This window comes from Arachis duranensis, chromosome 4 (genome assembly GCF_000817695.3).
Source record: "Arachis duranensis cultivar V14167 chromosome 4, aradu.V14167.gnm2.J7QH, whole genome shotgun sequence".
Lineage (NCBI taxonomy): Eukaryota > Viridiplantae > Streptophyta > Magnoliopsida > Fabales > Fabaceae > Arachis > Arachis duranensis.
Window position 1 is genome coordinate 20,872,299 of NC_029775.3, and position 17,148 is coordinate 20,889,446.

The window sequence follows — 17,148 nt, forward strand, 5'->3', positions numbered from 1 at the left end:
TCACTGAGAGGATGGGAGGTAGCCACTGACAACGGTGAAACCCTTGCATAAGCTTGCCATGGAAAGGAGTAAGAAGGATTGGATGAAGACAGTAGGAAAGCAGAGAGACGGAAGGGAAGGCATCTTCATACGCTTATCTGAAGTTCCTACCAATGAATTACATAAGTATCTCTATCTTTATCTTTATGTTTTAAACATTCATCACCATATCCATTTGAGTTTGCCTGACTAAGATTTACAAGATGACTATAGCTTGCTTCATACTAACAATCTCCGTGGGATCGACCCTTACTCGCGTAAGGTTTATTACTTGGACGACCCAGTGCACTTGCTGGTTAGTTGTGCGAAGTTGTGTTAATGCCATGGTATTGAACACCAAGTTTTTGGGGTTCATGACCGGGGATTATGAGAGTTGTGAAAAGTATTGTTCACAATTTTGCGCACCACTCTTCCACGCGGTTGATGAGCGGATAATTTATACGCTTTTCGGCATTGTTTTTAGGTAGTTTTTAGTAGGATCTAGCTACTTTTAGGGATGTTTTCATTAGTTTTTATGCTAAATTCACATTTCTGGACTTTACTATGAGTTTGTGTGTTTTTCTGTGATTTCAGGTATTTTCTTGCTGAAATTGAGGGACCTGAGCAAAACTTTGACAAGAAGGCTGACAAAGGACTGCTGATGCTGTTAGATTCTGACCTCCCTGCACTCGAAATGGATTTTCTGGAGCTACAAAACTTCAAATGGCACGCTTTTAAAGGCGTTGGAAAGTAGACATCCAAAGCTTTTCAGCAATATATAATAGTTCATACTTTATTTGAGATTAGACGACGTAAACTGGCGCTCAACGCCAGTTCCATGCTACAATCTGGAGTCAAACGCCAGAAACACGTCACAAACCAGAGTTGAACGCCAAAAACACATTACAACTTGGCGTTCAACTCCAAAAGAAGCCGCAGCTCGTGTAAAGCTCAATCTCAGCCCAAGCACACACCAAAGTGGGCCCCAGAAGTGGATTTCTGCACTTAGACTTATTTTTGTAAACCCTAGTAGCTAGTTTAGTATAAATAGAACTTTTTACTATTGTTTCAGACATCTTGGTTCCATATCTGGATTTTTTACTTCTTGGTTTTCGTTTTGGGGGCTAGCAATTCAGCCATGCCTGAACCTTGATCACTTATGTATTTTCAACGGTGGAGTTTCTACACACCATAGATTAAGGGTGTGGAGCTCTGCTATACCTCAAGTTTTAATGCAATTACTACTATTTTCTATTCAATTCGATTTATTCCTGTTCTAAGATACCATTCGTACTTCAACCTGATGGATGTGATGATCCGTGACACTCGTCATCATCCATCCTTATGAACGCGTGCCTGACAACCACTTCCGTTCTACAAGCGAGAGCTAGAGTGTGTATCTCTTGGATTCCAGATGCACGACGCATGGTTGCCCTCGCCTGACAACCGAGCCTTCCATTCCGTGAGATCAGAGTCTTCGTGGTATAAGCTAGAATTGATGGCGACATTCATGAGAATCCAGAAAGTCTAAACCCTGTCTGTGGTATTCCGAGTAGGATTCTGGGATTGAATGACTGTGACGAGCTTCAAACTCGTGATTGTTGGGCGTGATGACAAACGCAAAAGAATCAATGGATTCTATTCCGACATGATCGATAACCGACAGATGATTAGCCATGCCGTGACAGAGCATTTGGACATTTTTCACTGAGAGGATGGGATGTAGCCATTGACAATGGTGATGCCCTACATACAGCTTGTCATGGAAAGGAATAAGAAGGATTGAAAGAAAGCAGTAGGAAAGCAGAGATTCAACAGGAACAAGCATCTCTATGCACTTATCTGAAATTCTCACCAATGAGCTACATAAGTTTTTCTATCTTTATTTTCTGTTTATTTATTATTATTATTATTCGAAAACTCTATCACCATTTATTATCCGCTTGACTGAGATTTACAAGATGACCATAGCTTGCTTCATACCAACAATCTCTGTGGGATCGACCCTTACTCACGTATGGTTTATTACTTGGATGACCCAGTACACTTGCTGGTTAGTGATGCGAAGTTGTGAAGAAAGTGATGAGTTATAAATGCGCATGCCAAGTTGAGTGCCATTGTTAGAGATCACAATTTCGTGCACCAAGTTTTTTGCGCCGTTGCCGGGGATTGTTCGAGTATGGACAACTGACGGTTCATCTTGTTGCTCAGATTAGGTAATTTTCTTTTCAAAAAGTTTTCAAAAATCCTAAGAAAAATTTTTTTCCTTTCTTTTTCGTTTCTCTAATAATATATTTCGAAAAAAAATCATAAAAAATTTAGAAAATCATAAAATCAAAAATATTTTATGTTTCTTGCTTGAATCTTGAGTCAATTTTTAAGTTTGGTGTCAATTGCATATTTCTAAAAATTTATGCAATTTTCGAAAATTCATGCATTCATAGTGTTCTTCATGATCTTCAAGTTGTTCTTGGTAAGTCTTCTTGTTTGATCTTGATGTTTTCTTGTTTTGTGTCTTTTATTGTTTTTCATTTGCATTTTTGCATTCATAGTGTCTAGGCATTAATGATTTCTAAGTTTGGTGTCTTGCATGTTTTCTTTGCATAAAAAGTTTTAAAAAAATGTGTTCTTGATGTTCATCATGATCTTCAAAGTGTTCATGGTGTTCATCTTGACATTCATAGTGTTCTTGCATGCATTAAGTGTTTTGATCCAAAATTTTCAGGTTTTGGGTCATATTTGTGTTTTTCTCCCTCCTCATTAAAAATTCAAAAATAAAAAATATCTTTTCCTTATTTCTCTCAAAATTTCGAAAATTTGAATTGACTTAATCAAAAATTTTTAAAACTTAGCTATTTCTCATAAGTCAAGTCAAATTTCAATTTTAAAAATCTTATCTTTTCAAAACTTTTTCAAAAATCAAATCTTTTTCATTTTTCTTACTATTTTTCGAAAATTCTTAATTTGAAATTTAAAATCTTTTTCTTATCTTTATTTCAAAAAATTGAAACTTTACTAACAATTCATGTGATTGATTCAAAAATTTGAAGTTTGTTACTTTCTTGCTAAGAAATGTTCAATCTTTAAATTCTAGAATCATATCCTTTAGTTTCTTGTTAGTCAAGTACTCAATTTTAATTTTAAAAGATTAAATCTTTTTTAAAATATCTTTTTCTTAAAAATCATATCTTTTTACCATATCTGTTAAAATTATATCTTTTTTTTCAAAAATTTGATTTTAAAATATCTTTTCTAACTTCTTATCTTTTCAAAATTGATTTTCAAATCTTTCTCAACTAACTAATTCACTTTTTGTTTGTTTCTTATCTTTTTCAAAACCACCTAACTACTTTTCCCTCTCTAATTTTTGAAAATTTCTCACTCTTTTTCAAAAATTATTTTTAATTAACTAATTGTTTCAAATTTTAATTTTAATTTTAATTCTTCTTTTAATTTTTAAAAATCACTAACTCTTTTTAAAAATTAATTTTCGAAAAATTCTCTCCCCCTCATCTTGTTCTATTTATTTATTTATTTACTAACACTTCTCTTCTTCTCAAGAATCTGAACCTATCCTCACCCTTGTGTTTGGATTCTTACTTTTTTCTTCCTCTATTCCCTTCTTCTTCTACTAATATAAAGGAATATCTATATTGTGGCATAGAGGATTTCTCTTCCGTTTCTGTTCTCTTCTTTCTCATATGAGCAGGAACAAGAAAAAAGGCATTCTTGTTGAAGCTGATCCTGAACCTGAAAGGACTCTGAAGAGGAAACTAAGAGAAGCTAAATTATAACAATCCAGAGACAACCTTACTGAAATTTTCGAACAAGAAAAGGATATGGAAGCTGAACCTAACAATAATAATGCAAGGAGGATGCTTGGTGATTATACTACACCTACTTCCAAGTTTGATGGAAGAAGCATCTCAATTCCTGCCATTGGAGCAAACAATTTTGAGTTGAAACCTCAACTAGTTGCTCTAATGCAACAGAACTACAAGTTTCATGGACTTCCATCAAAAGATCCCTACCAGTTTTTAACTGAGTTCTTGCAGATCTGTGAGACTGTTAAGACTAATGGAGTAGATCCTGAAGTCTACAGGCTCATGCTTTTCCCTTTGCTGTAAGAGACGAAGCTAGAACATGGTTGAACTAACAACCTAAAGATAGCCTGGACTCTTGGGATAAGCTGGTCACGGCCTTCTTGGTTAAGTTCTTTCCTCCTCAAAAGCTGAGCAAGCTTAGAGTGGATGTTCAGACCTTCAAGCAAAAAGATGATGAATCCCTCTATGAAGCTTGGGAAAGATACAAGCAGATGACCAAAAAGTGTCCTTCTGACATGTTTTCAGAGTGGACCATGATAGATATATTCTATTATGGTCTATCTGAGTTCTCTAAGATGTCATTGGACCATTTTGCAGGTGAATCCATTCACCTAAAGAAAACGCCTGCAGAAGCTCAGGAACTTATTGAAATAGTTGCAAATAACCAATTCATGTACACTTCTGAGAGGAATTCCGTTAATAATGGGACGCCTCAGAGGAAGGGAATTCTTGAAATTGATGCTCTGAATGCCATATTGGCTCAGAACAAAGTGTTGACTTTGCAAGTCAACATGATTTCTCAAAGTCTGAATGGATTGCAAAATGCATCCAACAACACTAAAGAGGCATCTTCTGAAGAAGAAGCTTATGATCCTGAAAACCCTGCAATGGCAGAGGTAAATTACATGGGGGAAGCCTTTGGTAACACCTATAACCCCTCATGGAGAAATCATCCAAATTTCTCATGGAAGGATCAACAAAAGCCTCAACAAGGCCTTAATAATGGTGGAAGAAACAGGTTCAGCAATAGCAAACCTTTTCCATCATCTACACAGCAAGAGACAGAGAATTCTGAGCAAAAGACCTCTAACTTAGCAAACATAGTCTCTGATCTGTCTAAGGCCACTTTAAGTTTCATGAGTGAAACAAGGTCCTCCATTAAAATTTTGGAGGCACAAGTGGGCCAGCTGAGTAAGAAAGTCATTGAAACTCCTCCTAGTACTCTCCCAAGCAATACTGAAGAGAATCCAAAAAGAGAGTGCAAGGCTATTGACATAGTCAACATGGCCGAACATAGAGAGGAAGGAGAGGACGCAAATCCCAATGAGGAAGACTGACGAGCGGATAATTTATACGCTTTTTGGCATTGTTTTTAGGTAGTTTTTAGTAGGATCTAGCTACTTTTAGGGATGTTTTCATTTGTTTTTATGCTAAATTCACATTTTTGGACATTACTATGAGTTTGTGTGTTTTTCTGTGATTTCAGGTAATTTCTGGCTAAAATTGAGGGACTTGAGCAAAACTCTGATAAGAAAGCTGACAAAGGACTGCTGATGCTGTTGGATTCTGACCTCCCTAAACTCAAAATGAATTTTCTGAAACTACAGAAATCCAAATGGCACGATCTCAACGGCGTTGGAAAATAGACATCAAGCGCTTTCCAACAATATATAATAGTCCATACTTTATTTGAGATTAGACAATGGAAACTGGCGCTCAATGCCAGTTCCATGCTGCATTCTGGAGTCAAACGCCAGAAACACGTCACGAACTTGAGTTGAACGCCAAAAACACGTTACAACTTGGTGTTCAACTCCAAAAGAAGCCTCAGCTCGTGTAAAGATCAAGCTCAGCCCAAACATACACCAAGTGGGCCTCGGAAGTGGATTTATGCATCAATTACTTACTTCTGTAAATCCTAGTAGCTAATTTAGTATAAATAGAACTTTTTACTACTGTATTAGACATCTTTGGTCCTGGTTTTATTCCATTATTCATCTTAGGAGACTATTGATCACGTTTTGGGGGCTGGCCATTCAGCCATGCCTAGACCTTCATCACTTATGTGTTTTCAACGGTGGAGTTTCTACACACCATAGATTAAGGGTGTGGAGCTCTGCTGTATCTCAAGTTTTAATGCAATTACTACTATTTTCTATTCAATTCGATTTATTCCTGTTCTAAGATATTCGTTGTACTTCAACATGATGAATGTGATGATCCGTGACACTCATCATCATTCTCACCTATGAATGCGTGATTGACAACCACTTCCGTTCTACCTTAGGCCAGGCGCATATCTCTTGGATTCCTTAATCAGAATCTTCGTGGTATAAGCTAGAATTGATGGCGGCATTCATGAGAATCCGGAAAGTCTAAATCTTGTCTGTGGTATTCCGAGTAGGATTCTGGGATTGAATGATTGTGACGAGCTTCAAACTCGCGATTGTTGGGCGTGATGACAAATGCAAAAGAATCAATGGATTCTATTCCGACATGATCGAGAACCGACAGATGATTAGCCGTACTGTGACAGAGCATTTGGACCATTATCACTAAGAGGATGGGATGTAGCCATTGACAATGGTGATGCCCTACATACAGCTTGCCATGGAAAGGAATAGGAATGATTGAAAGAAGCAGTAGGAAAGCAGAGATTCAACAGGAGCAAGAATCTCTATGCACTTATCCAAAATTCTCACCAATGAATTATATGAGTAACTCTATCTTTATTTTCTGTTTATTTATTATTAATAGTTGAAATTCTATAACCAATTATTATCTGCCTGATTGAGATTTACAAGGTGACCATAGCTTGCTTTATACCAACAATCTCTGTGGGATCGACCCTTACTCACGTAAGATATTACTTGGACGACCCAGTACACTTGCTGGTTAGTTGTGCGGAATTATGACAGAGTGTAATTCACGTTTGAGAGCAGCAAGTCCTTGGAGCGATTGTTGATGATCAGAATTTCGTCCACCAAGTTTTTGGCGCCGTTGCTGGGGATTGTTCAAGTTTGGACAACTGACGGTTCATCTTGTTGCTCAGATCAGGTAATTTTCTTTTTGTTTTATTTTCAAATTTTTTTCAAAAATCTTTCAAAAATTTCCTATCTGTTTTCGAAATTTTTTTTTTCTAAATTTTTAAGAATGAATTCTAGTGTTTCATGAAGTATGTTGAAGCTTGGCTGGTTGTAAAGCCATGTCTAACTCAATTGGATTGAGACTTCAAAACCATCATCATAGAGGCAAGTTAATTGGAATATCAACTGTTACATGCCTGATTTATATCCTAAAGCTGGCTGGCTTTTAAGCCATGCCCAACCTTTGGATTAGAGGTTTAGGCTAACATTGAAAGATTCCTGGAATTCTTATTAAAAATTTTGAATTTCTTATTTTATTTTCCCCTATAATTTTCGAAAAATTTTACAAAAAAAATCATAAAATAATAAAAATAAAAAAATTTTGTGTTTCTTGTTTGAGTCTTGAGTCAAATTTTAAGTTTGGTGTCAATTGCATATTTTTAAAATTTATGCATTATTTTTTCGAAAATTCATGCATTCATAGTGTTCTTCATGATCTTCAAGTTGTTCTTGGTAAGTCTTCTTGTTTGATCTTGATGATTTCTTGTTTTGTGTCTTTTGTTGTTTCTCATGTGCATTTTTGCATTCATAGTGTCCAAGCATTAAAGATTTCTAAGTTTGGTGTCTTGCATGTTTTCTTTGCATAAAAATTTTTTCAAAAATATGTTCTTGATGTTCATCATGATCTTCAAAGTGTTCTTGGTGTTCATCTTGACATTCATAGTGTTCTTGCATGCATCATGAGTTTTGATTCATAATTTTCATGTTGTGAGTCATTTCAGTTGTTTTTCTCTCTCATCATTAAATTCAAAAAATAAAAAAAATTATCTTGTATTTTTCTCATAATTTTCGAAAATTTGAGTTGACTTAGTCAAAAATTTTTAAAACTTAGCTATTTCTTATGAGTCAAGTCAAATTTTCAATTTTAAAAATCTTATCTTTTCAAAACTTTTTCAAAAATCAAATCTTTTTCATTTTTTTATTTTCGAAAATTAAAATTTTTTTTAAAAATATTTTTCAAAAATATTTTTCTTAGTTTTATCTTTATTTTCGAAAATGATGCTAACAATTAATGTGATTGATTCAAAAATTTGAAGTTTGTTACTTTCTTGTTAAGAAAGGTTCAATCTTTAAATTCTAGAATCCTATCTTTTAGTTTCTTGTTAGTTAAGTAATTATTTTTAATTTTAAAAATTAAATCTTTTTCAACCATATCTTTTTAATCATATCTTTTTATCATATCTTTTTCAAAATTTTATCTTTTTCAAAAATTTGATTTCAAAATATCTTATTTGAATTCTTATCTTCTTATCTTTTCAAATTTGATTTTAATATCTTTTTCAACTAATTAATTAATTTTTTTATTTGTTTCTTATCTTTTTCAAAACCACCTAACTACTCTTCCCTCTCTAATTTTTGAAAATATCTCATCCTTTTTTCAAAATTCTTTTTAAATTAATTAATTGTTTTAAATTTTAATTTTAATTTTAATTTTTCCTTTAAATTTTTGAAAATCATTTAACCCCTTTTCAAAATTAATTTTTGAATTCTCTCTCTCTCATCTTCTTCTATTTATTTATTTATTTACTAACACCTCTCTTCACTTCTCTTTATCTCAAATCACTGCCCCTATCCTCACCCGTGTGTTTGCATTCTCCATTCTTCTTTATTCCCTTCTTCTTCTACTAACATAAAGGAATCTCTATACTGTGACATAGAGGATTCCTCTTCTTTTTTCTGTTCTATTCTTTCTCATATGACCAGGAACAAGGAAAAAGGCATTCTTGTTGAAGCTGATCCGGAACCTGAAAGGACTCTGAAGAGGAAATTAAGAGAAGCTAAATTACAACAAGCCAGAGACAACCTTGCTAAAATTTTTGAACAAGAAAAGGAGATGGCAGCCGAACCCAACAACAATAATGCAAGAAGGATGCTTGGTGATTATACTAAACTTACGTCCAAATTTGATGGAAGAAGCATCTCAATTCCTGCCATTGGAGCAAACAATTTTGAGCTGAAACCTCAACTAGTTGCTCTGATGCAATAGACCTGCAAGTTTCATGGACTTCCATCAGAAGATCCCTACCAGTTTTTAACTGAGTTCTTGTAGATCTGTGAGACTGTTAAGACTAATGGAGTAGATCCTGAAGTCTACAGACTCATGCTTTTCCCTTTTGCTGTAAGAGATAGAGCTAGAACATGGTTGGACTCACAACCTAAAGATAGCCTGGACTCCTGGGATAAGCTGGTCACAGCCTTCTTGGGTAAATTCTTTCCTCCTCACAAGCTGAGCAAGCTTAGAGTGGATGTTCAGACCTTCAAGCAAAAAGATGGTGAATCCCTCTATGAAGCTTGGGAAAGATACAAGCAGATGACCAAAAAGTGTCCTTCTGACATGTTTTCAGAATGGACCATAATAGATATATTCTATTATGGTCTATCTGAGTTTTCCAAGATGTCATTGGACCATTCTGCTGGTGGATTCATTCACCTAAAGAAAACGCCTGCAGAAGCTCAGGAACTTATTGACATGGTTACAAATAACCAATTCATGTACACTTTTTAGAGGAATTCCATGAGTAATGGGATGCCTAAGAGGAAGGGAGTTTTGGAAATTGATGCTCTGAATGCCATATTGGCTCAGAACAAAATGTTGACTCATCAAGTCAACATGATTTCTCAAAGTCTGAATGGATGGCAAAATGCATCCAACAGTACTAAAGAGGCATCTTCTGAAGAAGAAGCCTATGATCCTGAAAACCCTGCAATGGCAGAGGTTAATTACATGGGGGAAGCCTTTGGCAACACTTATAACCTCTCATGGACAAATCATCCAAATTTCTCATGGAAGGATCAACAAAAGCCTCAACAAGGCTTTAATAATGGTGGAAGAAACAGGTTTAGCAATAGCAAGCCTTTTCCATCATCTTCTCAGCAACAGACAGAGAATTCTGAGCAGAGCACCTCTAACTTAGCAAACATAGTCTCTGATCTGTCTAAGGCCACTTTAAGTTTCATGAGTGAAACAAGGTCCTCCATCAGAAATTTGGAGGCACAAGTGGGCCAGCTGAGTAAGAAAGTCACTGAAACTCCTCCTAGTACTCTCCCAAACAATACTGAAGAGAACCCAAAAAGAGAGTGCAAGGCCATTGACATAATCAACATGGCCGAACCTAGAGAGGAAGGAGAGGACGTGAATCCCAATGATGAAGACCTCATGGGACATCTCTCAAGCAAGAAGGAGTTCCCTATTGAGGACCTAAAGGAATCTGAGGCTCATATTGAGACAATAGAGATTCCGTTAAATCTCCTTCTGCCATTCATGAGCTCTGAAGATCATTCTTCCTCTGAAGAGGATGAAGATGTAACTGAAGAGCAAGTTGCTCAATATCTAGGAGCCATAATGGAACTAAATGCCAAGTTATTTGGTAATGAGAGGAAGCATGAACAGCTTCTCTCAATACAGAGCCAAATAAAACCCCCACAGTCAAACTCTAAGTTTGGTGTTGGGAGGCCACAACCAAACTCTAAGTTTGGTGTTGAACCCCCACATTCAAACTCTAAGTTTGGTGTTGGGAGGTCCCAACAATGCTCTGAACATCTGTGAGGCTCCATGAGAGCCCACTGTCAAGCTAGTGACATTAAAGGAGCGCTTATTGGGAGGCAACCCAATTTTTAATTATCTAATTTTATTTTATTATTCTTTTATGTTTTATTAGGTTCATGATCATGTGGAGTCACGAAAAAATACTAAAATTAAAAACAGAATCAAAAATAGCAGAAGAAAAATCACACCCTGGAGGAAGGACTTACTGGTGTTTAAACGCCAATAAGGAGCATCTGGCTAGCGTTCAATGCCAGAACAGAGCATGGATCTGGCGTTGAACGCCAGAAATATGCAGCAATCTGGCATTTAAACGCCAGGATTGCACACTGAGGAAAGCTGGCGTTCAACGCCAGAAACATGCTGTAGATGGGCGTTGAACGCCCAGAACAAGCACAGGGCTGGCGTTTAGCGCCAGAAATAAGCATCAATCTGGCGTTAAACGCCAGGATTGCATGCATAGGGTGTTTTTGCACGCCTCATTGGTGCAGGGATGTAAATCCTTGACACCTCAAGATCTGTGGACCCCACAGGATCTCCACCTGCCTCACCCTCTCTCTCTCTCCATTCATGGTCATCCCTTTTGTTTTCCATTCACCACTCACATCCATCCACTCTTCCCCATACACCCCACCTACCTTCAAAATTCAAAATCTCTTTCCCACCCAATCCCACCCATATAGCCGAATACACACATCCCTCCATCTCCTCCGTATCCTCTTCTTCGTCTTCTATTCTTTCTTCTTTTGCTCGAGGGCAGCAACATTCTAAGTTTAGTGTGGTAAAAGCATAGCTTTTTTGTTTTTTCATAACCATTGATGGCACCTAAGGCCAGAGAAACCTCAAAAAAGAGAATAGGGAAGACAAAAAGCTTTCACCTCCAAGTCATGGGAGATGGAGAGATCCATCTCAAGGGTCCATAGCTCAGTAATAGAGCATTTGACTGCACATCAAGAGAGCCCACTCATGGACCTCATCAAGAAATCCCTGAGATACCTCAAAGGATAAACTGTCCTCCACACAACTATTGGGAGCAACTAAGGATAGGAGCACCAAAATTACTAGGGATCAAGCAACAGAGGCAAGGAAGAGACATAGAGGAGCTCAAAAAGCACCATTTGTCCTCTAAAAAGGTGCCACCCTCACTAAGGTGGACTCATTCCTTAACTTCCTTGTTCTTATTTCTCTGTTTTTCGATTTTTATGCTTCATGTTTGTCTATGTTTTGTGTCTTTATTATATGATCATTAGTATTCAGTAACTATGTCTTAAGGCTATGAATAATTCCATTAATCCTTCACCTTTCTTAAATGAAAAATGTTTTTAATACAAAAGAACAAGAAGTACATGAGTTTCGAACTCATCCTTGAATTTAGTTTAATTATATTGATGTGGTGACAATATTCTTTGCTTTCTGAATGAATGCTTGAACAGTGCATATTTTTGATCTTGTTGTTTATGAATGTTAAAATTGTTGGCTATTGAAAGAATGATGAACAAATAGAAATGTTATTGATAATCTGAAAAATCATAAAATTGATTCTTGAAGCAAGAAAAAGCAGTGAAAAAGCAAAAGGCTTGCGAAAAAAATGGTGAAAAAAAATTAGAAAGAAAAAGAAAAAGCAAGCAGAAAAAGCCAATAGCCCTTAAAACCAAAAGGCAAGGGTAAAAAGGATCCAAGGCTTTGAGCATCAATGGATAGGAGGGCCCAAGGAAATAAAATCCAGGCCTAAGCGGCTAAATCAAGCTGTCCCTAACCATGTGCTTGTGGCATGAAGGTCCAAGTGAAAAGCTTGAGACTGAGTGGTTAAAGTCGTGATCCAAAGCAAAAAGAGTGTGCTTAAGAGCTCTGGACACCTCTAACTGGGGACTTTAGCAAAGCTGAGTCACAATCTGAAAAGGTTCACCCAGTCATGTGTCTGTGGCATTTATATATCCAGTGGTAATACTGGAAAACAAAGTGCATAGGGCCACGGCCAAGACTCATAAAAGTAGCTGTGTTCAAGAATCAACATACTTAACTAGGAGAATCAATAACACTATCCGAAATTCTAAGTTCCTATAGATGCCAATCATTCTGAACTTCAAAGGAAAAAGTGAGATGCCAAAACTGTTCAGAAGTAAAAAGCTACAAGTCCCGCTCATCTAATTAGAACTAATATTCATCAATATTCTGAGATTTATAGTATATTCTCTTCTTTTTACCCAAATTGATTTTCAGTTGCTTGGGGACAAGCAACAATTTAGGTTTGGTGTTGTGATGAGCGGATAATTTATACGCTTTTTGGCATTGTTTTTACGTAGTTTTTAGTAGGATCTAGCTACTTTTAGGGATGTTTTCATTTGTTTTTATGATAAATTCACATTTCTGGACTTTACTATGAGTTTGAGTATTTTCTGTGATTTCAGGTAATTTCTGGCTGAAATTGAAGGACCTGAGCAAAACTCTGATAAGAAGGCTGATAAAGGACTGCTGATGTTGTTGGATTCTGACCTCCCTGCACTCAAAATGGATTTTCTGGAGCTACAGAAGTCCAAATAGCGCGCTCTTAATGGCGTTGAAAAGTAGAAATCCAGAGGTTTCCAGCAATATATAATAGTCTATACTTTATTCGAGATTAGACGATGTAAACCGGCGCTTAATGCCAGTTCCATGCTGCATTCTGGAGTCAAACGCCAGAAACACGTCACGAACCAGAGTTGAACGCCAAAAATACGTTACAACTTGGCGTTCAACTCCAAAAGAAGCCTCAGTTCGTGTAAAGATCAAGCTCAGCCCAAACATACACCAAGTGGGCCCGGATGTGGATTTATGCATCAATTACTTACTTCTGTAAACCCTAGTAGCTAGTTTAGTATAAATAGAACTTTTTACTAGTGTATTAGACATCTTTGGTCTCGGTTTTATTCCATTATTCATCTTAGGAGACTATTGATCACGTTTTGGGGGCTGTCCATTCGTCCATGCCTGGACCTTCATCACTTATGTATTTTCAACGGTAGAGTTTCTACACACCATAGATTAAGGGTGTGGAGCTCTACTGTACCTCATGTTTTAATGCAATTACTATTATTTTCTATTCAATTCAATTTATTCCTATTCTAAGATATTCGTTGCACTTCAACATGATGAATGTGATGATCCGTGACACTCATCATCATTCTCACCTATGAACGCGTGATTGACAACCCCTTCTGTTCTACCTTAGGCCGGGCGCATATCTCTTGGATTCCTTAATCAGAATCTTCGTGGTATAAGCTAGAATTGATGGCAGCATTCATGAGAATCCGAAAAGTATAAATCTTATCTATGGTATTCCGAGTAGGATTCTGGGATTGAATGACTGTGACGAGCTTCAAACTCGCGATTGTTGGGCGTGATGACAAACGCAAAAGAATCAATGGATTCTATTCCGACATGATCGAGAACCGACAGATGATTAGCCGTGCTGTGACAGAGCATTTGGACCATTTTCACTGAGAGGATGGGATGTAGCCATTGACAACAGTGATGCCCTACATACATCTTGTCATGGAAAGGAATAAGAAGGATTGAAAGAAGCAGTAGGAAAGCAAAGATTCGACAGGAGCAATCATCTCTATGCACTTATCCGAAATTTCTCACCAATGAATTACATGAGTAACTCTATCTTTATTTTCTGTTTATTTATTATTAATATTCGAAATTCTATAACCAATTATTATCCGCTTGACTGAGATTTACAAGGTGACCATAGCTTGCTTCATACCAACAATCTCTGTGGGATCGACCCTTACTCACGTAAGGTATTACTTGGACGACCCAGTACACTTGCTGGTTAGTTGTGCGGAGTTGTGACAGAGTGTAATTCACATTTGAGAGCACCAAATCCTTGGAGCCATTGTTGATGATCACAATTTCATCCACCAAAGACCTCATGGGACGTCTCTCAAGTAAGAAGGAGTTTCCTATTGAGGACTTAAAGGAATCTGAGGCTCATATAGAGACCATAGAGATCCCATTAAATCTCCTTCTGCCATTCATGAGCTCTGAAGACTATTCTTCCTCTGAAGAGGAAGAAGATGTAACTGGGGAGCGAGTTGCTCAATATCTAGGAGCTATCTTGAAGCTGAATGCCAAGTTGTTTGGTAATGAGACTTGGGAAGGTGAACCTCCCTTGCTCATTAGTGAACAAGATACATGGGTTCAGCAAACTTTACCTCAAAAGAGACAAGATCCTGGTAAATTCTTAATACCCTGTACCATAGGCACCATGACCTTTGACAAGGCTCTGTGTGACCTAGGGTCAGGCATAAATCTTTGATGAATGGATTTTTTTACAGTTTAGAATTTCACTAATGAAATCTCGTTGTAAAGTACAGTCTCTAAACCAACAATAATTCTTTCATACAAAAATTTGTTTGTCACAAGTACAAACCCCTAAAATCTATAAACCGAAGTATTTAAACCTCGGGTCGTCTCTCAAAGGACTTGCAGGGTAGTGTTCTTATTATTGGTTATGGCCTTGTTTATTTTGGGGTTTTGGATGAGAAATATGAATAGTGAATGGTAAGAAAACTTTATTAACAAAATGGTCTTGGCAAGGTTTGGTTGTCAAGGGTCTTCATCATTATCACTAGCCACAAGTATAGTAGTTGCAAGGATTAACCCACTTAGTCATCCTTAAATCAATTAACAAAGGAAAGTCAAGTGAGTTATATCAATCCTAGTCCATAAATCCTAGCTTTCCACTAATTGGATTAATGAAGGCTAGAGTTAATGGCTATCAACTATCAATCAATTGGACATTAGTGACTCAAGAAATCCTAAGTCACCATCTCAAGCCAAGAACATAGAATTCTACTCTAACATCCTCTCAAGCATTTCATCAAACACTTGGAGGGTAATGAAAGAAAGCATTTTTATTTATAAGAATAAAAGGAATCAACAACTAACAATTACAAAGAATTAATAAAACAACAATCAACAACATCACAATCACATGAATTATCTCAAATTGCATTATTAAAAGAAAACAAAAGAACAAAAATATCTCAATTACAAAACCTAGAAACAAAATAAGAGAAATTACAACAAGAGGATAGGGATAGAAAGAAGAACCAAAGTGTAGCAATCATCAATTGAAGGTAGAAGTAGAAGGAGACTTGAATTAAACCTAGAACTATGAGATCCTAATCTAACCCTAATTCCTAATCCTAATTCTAGAGAGAAGAGAGAGCTTCTCTCTCTAACTCTAACTACTTCTAAAACTAAACTATGACTAATGATTAAAGTATCTCCAGTATATCAATTCCCCTTCAATCCTTGACTTAAATAGCATCAGAAATGAGTTGGATTGGGCCCACAAGGCTTCTAAAATCGCTGGCCACGTGTTGCATTAAGTGGGTCATGTGCCACCATCGGCGCGTCCGCGTACTGTGCGTGCGCGCCCCTATGCGCGATGCAACTATGGTAAATCTTATATCATTTTGAAGCTCCGGATGTTAGCTTTCTAACCCAACTGGAACGGCATCATTTGGACTTCTGTAGCTCAAGTTATGGTCAATTAAGTACGAAGAGGTCAGGTTTGACAGCTTTTTGGTTCCATCATTTCTTCATGAGTTCTCCAACTTTGCATGCTTTTTCTTCATTCCCTTGATCCAATCTTTGCCTCCTAAACCTTAAATCACTTAACAAACATATCAAGGCATTTAATAGAGTCAAGGTGAATTAAATTTATCTATTTTGAGTCCTAAAAAGCATGTTTTCACTCTTAAGCACAATTAAAGGAGAATATACAAAACCATGCTATTTTATTGAATAAATGTGGGTGAAAGGTGATAAAATCCCCTAAAATCAATACAAGATAAACCCTACAAGTGGGGTTTGTCAACCTCCCCACACTTAAACCAAGCATATCCTCATGCTTAAGCCAAGAGAAAGCAAAGGGCATCAACATTTATTCAATGTAAATAAACTATATGCAACCTAAACTATATGCAACTAAATACGAAATGGTTTTTCCTACTTGGTTAAAATAAATCAATCTCCAAGACATATATGCACAAGTAGGGCCAAGATCATATAACGATTCATGAGTCCTACCAATTGAAGTATAAACATGAGACTTGCAAGAAGAACGCTCGTGAAAGCCGGGAATCAAGGAATTGAGCGTCGAACCCTCACCGGGAGTGTTTGCACTCTAGTCGCTCGGTGTTTGGGGTTGATTCTCTCAATTCTCCCCTAATCATGCTTTCCAAGATTTGTTTTTCATCTAACAATCAACAATTATTTGATGCACGCATACAATTATCATGAGGTCTTTTCTTTAGGTTGTAATGGGGCTAGGGTCAAGGTAGGGTCATATATGGCTAGTGGACTTAGGATTTGAATCTTTGATTAACTTAAACTTTCCCACCTAACCTATATAATTACCTATACAATTAAGTACTAATCTAACTAGCCATTCCTCACTTTTTCACATACTCATGCATTTTCTATTCATTTCACAACACTTATGCATTGATTTTATTTGAACTTTACTTTGTGGCATTTTGTCCCCTTTATTGCTTTTCTTTTTCTTTCTTTTTCTATATACATTTTTCTTTTCTTTTCTTTTCTTTTTTTTCTTTTTCAA

At 36.6% G+C, this 17,148-nt stretch overlaps 1 non-coding gene across 1 annotated transcript; it reads right to left on the reverse strand.

The window, feature by feature from the left end:
• Positions 1-9,221: 9,221 nt before the first annotated feature.
• Positions 9,222-9,325, reverse strand: LOC127746833 (small nucleolar RNA R71). The gene has a single exon (XR_008008645.1). It is a non-coding gene; the product is annotated as a small nucleolar RNA R71 (small nucleolar RNA).
• Between the last annotated feature and the right edge of the window lie 7,823 nt (positions 9,326-17,148).